The sequence below is a fragment of the Chaetura pelagica genome, unplaced genomic scaffold, assembly GCF_000747805.2.
Source record: "Chaetura pelagica isolate M959 unplaced genomic scaffold, ChaPel_1.0 scaffold642, whole genome shotgun sequence".
NCBI classification, from domain to species: Eukaryota; Metazoa; Chordata; class Aves; order Apodiformes; family Apodidae; genus Chaetura; species Chaetura pelagica.
In genome coordinates this window covers 311,471-315,141 of record NW_009952704.1, presented here as the reverse complement: position 1 = coordinate 315,141, position 3,671 = coordinate 311,471, and positions in this window count along the sequence as shown.

Sequence of the window (3,671 nt, the reverse complement as noted above, 5' to 3'; positions counted from 1 at the left end):
CGCCGAGCCCCCGCGGAGCCGCTGCCTCCCCGCCCCGCCCCGCCCCGGCCAGGCCGAGCCCCGCGGAGCAGCGACCCAGGCGGGGAGCGCATCCTGTGAGGGGAAGCTGAGGGGACTGGGGTTGTTCGGTCTGCAGACGAGCAGGCTGAGGGGAGACGGTGTTGTTCTCTACGGCTACCCGAAAGGAGGTTGTAGTGAGGTGGGTGTTGGCCTCTTCTCTCAAGTGAGTCGTGACGGGACTAGAGGAGATGGCCTCAAGTTGTGCCAGGGGTCATTTAGACCACGTATTGGGAAGAATTTGCTTACCAAAAGAGTGGGAAGGCAATGGAATGGGTTTCCCAGGGAGGTGGTGACATCACCATCCCTAGAAGTATTAAACCTGTGTAGTTATGGCACTTCAGGACATGTTCTGGTGGGCATTGTTGTGTCTTTCTGGGTTGCTGGTTGGACTCTGATCTTAGAGGTCTCTTCCAACCGTGACGGTTCTGTGATTCTGTGGGTGTTGCTGGCTGCTGTGCCCTGCTCCTGCCTTGGTAGGTGAGGGTAGGAGGTGGCAGGGGTGATGGTACAGAAGCTTTCTCACCACCTTTTGGCCGGTAGCCGAGGTGTTTGCTGGTGAGCGGGATCATAGAATCACAGAATCACAGAATCTTAGGGGCTGGAAGGGACCTCGAAAGATCATCTAGTCCAACCCCCCTGCCAGAGCTGGGTCACCTAGAGTACATCACACAGGAACGCATCCAGGTGGGTTTTGAATGTCTCCAGTGAAGGAGACTCCACAACCTCCCTGGGCAGCCTGTTCCAGGGCTCTGTCACTCTCACAGTAAAAAAATATTCACCTTGAACCTCCTATGCTCCAATTTGCACCCATTACCCCTTGTCCTATCACTGGTCATCACTGATCGGGACACGCCGATGGAACTGCAGGCTGCTTCTCATCCCCCACGTTGGCCCTGACGTGGGGCAAAGTTGCTATCCCAAGGCAGTGGAAAAAAAAAAAAAAAAAAAAAAAGGCAAAATAAAAAGCCTACTTTGAAAACAGAAAAGTAAGTTGAAACAGATTTCCCAGGGAAAGAACAACATTGAGATTGTTTTAGGATTACCTGTCCAAGTGCTAGTGTAATGGCTCTGTCTCTGGAAACAAAAGCCTAACCAAACCAAACCAAAGCAAACAAACAAACAAAAACCCCTCCTCAGTAATATTCCTGATAATTCAGATTCACTCTTTGGGTTTGGTGGGAAGAATGCTCACTGCTATTAGACTAATTAAATAGTCAACACTGAACTGTAGGTGTCTGGGAAAAGTATCACAATCTTTCTGGGAAGGTTCAATATAATAACAGTTCTGGTGGAGTCACATAAAACTCTTCAGAAACTCACTGTAGATAATAAGCTCCTGAGGGACCAGCCCAAAGCTTAATAGAAGAGAAAGTCAGAGAGCTTACTAATACATGCATATGCATAATTCATATCACTGAGGTATAAATATAAATGCAGACATTTAAGGCTGATATATTTGCCTGGTTGAACAAATACACACCGTAGGAGTTCATTTATGTTGAGCCAGTTTGGAATGACAGTTCACTTATCCAGGACTGCACAAATGGAGTGAGAGGTAGAGTGTGTGCTTGTGCATATTTATAGCAGCCAAACTTACTATTTGTGTTCATGAGCATACAGAAAGGCAACAACATACAAAGCCTGATAGAGAGGAGAGGAATGTTTGCTGGAAAGAAGAGAATAACATTTGCTGGAAAGTTGCACACACATAATTCCGTGGGACCTCTGTGCTTTTTTATAAGGTCATACACAAGGTTTTTTGCAGTACTTCTGAAAACTGGTCACAGCACAGTTTTGCAGTGAGTGGGTCAGGAACTGAACGGTACCAGGAGAGGATGAAGTTTTTTGCCTCATTTATGTACGTGATCTCTAAACTGACTGCAAATGCCTGTTTGTTTTTCCTATTTAGCCATTGTAGTGTATGAAGAAATTCCGTGAGGCTACAGCATGATGTCAAGTTGTTAAAGTCAGCAGTACTGCACTATGTATATATTTGGTTATAGACTTTTCAACACTGGCTTTCCCTCACTGAATTCCATAATACTAGCATGTACAGTCCTTGGAGACTGTTTTCTGTCTTACTGATGTTTTCTCCAGTGAAAGTCTGAAGTTGTGTGCAAGTTCCAGTCCTTGATATGTATATGTTAATTAATGGCATTTTAGAATTTTTTTGGGTGGAGATAAGAGACCACAAAGTGTGTTCAGCTTGAGCAATATGATAGCAGGACTCTGAGGTGACTTGCCTGCAGTAACTTAGGCTGCATATTACTGACTGATGTGGAACAAAACGGGAAGAATCAGGGCTTGATTTGTTGGGTTCCAGGACTGGTGCTTTCTTTGGTTGCTGAGCCTAGACCATGCACCATGGATGTGTAGAGTGCTAACCACAGGAGGGCCTTGTGCTGCCATCTCAGGTGGGGTGAGAGAGATGCTTGCTCTAATACGAGACTTCAGCCTTAGCTCACCAGGAATGTAGGCATTTCGACTGCACCAGAGCTTGAGTGATATTGCAAGACTCTAAGTACAGATACAAAACAGATATAAAACTAAAATGAACTGTGCTTTGCAGGAAATGCTAGTATAGATGCATCCGTAAGGTGGAAGATGGATGATACCTTTTGGACCAACTGCATGGATTGTAGATGTAAACCAGAGTCCTGAATATATTTTAAGACAGCATGTTGTTCTGCTGCTCTTTTTGCGTGTGTTGATTCAGACTTCAAATTTTTGTTATTTTGGTTTTTTTTCAAATCTTTTTAATTTAGTAGTTTCTGTCCAATTACCCAAATGTTTTCACTTTAGTCTCTTTTCACTGACTTTACATCCTACTTGGTAGGAAGATAAACTCTGCTTAGAGTCAACCCAGAAACTTGAGGGATAAATTTTGGTCCTTGCCAGTGTTGCCTGAAAGTATAAGGAATTTGGGTCCTCTGCCTTAAGACTGCTGACCTCTTTTCACAGAGCAGTGCCTCAAACTAATATCTTAGTAATGAATAGATACCAGGCTCATGTACCAGACCTAAAGAAAAGGTCCAGTAGAAGCAAATCAGCAGAGGTGCTGCTGAGGAAATCTGTTTCAGAAGTGTTCTGGTATGAACCACGTGCACTTGTCTTAAAATTACACATAAACCTGCAGTTGTGTGAAGAAGGAAAACGAGGAAAAGTTCCATTTTCAGGGAGTAGGGTTGGATTGTTTAGAAAATTAGGTGTCAGCCTGTATCCCCTGGAATCCAGGCAGTTGGTATAGAAGCTCCGTACAGATCAAGTGGAAAACTTACTTCAAATTTGGTTCCCTGTAGGTTTAAGAAGATCTGGCAAAGTGGAACAGAGTCAAATCCAGAGTCACTTTCTAGGAGACCACGTATTCCCAAATCACTTTTCTCTCTGACAGACCAACTTGATTCTCTGTGGAATTTGGTTATGTATTTTCCGAACTGACCACAAGATAAAGACTTTTGTACAAGTTGAAAACTGGGAAAGGAACTCAAAGTTCTAGAAAGAAATGACCAAGAGATGTGAAGTTTTTGTTCCTGACAAATTCTCTGTGGTTTCAGCAGTACTTTGAGAGGTATGGTAGAGCTTGAAAGTGTGGGAAGATAAAGGCCTGTGTT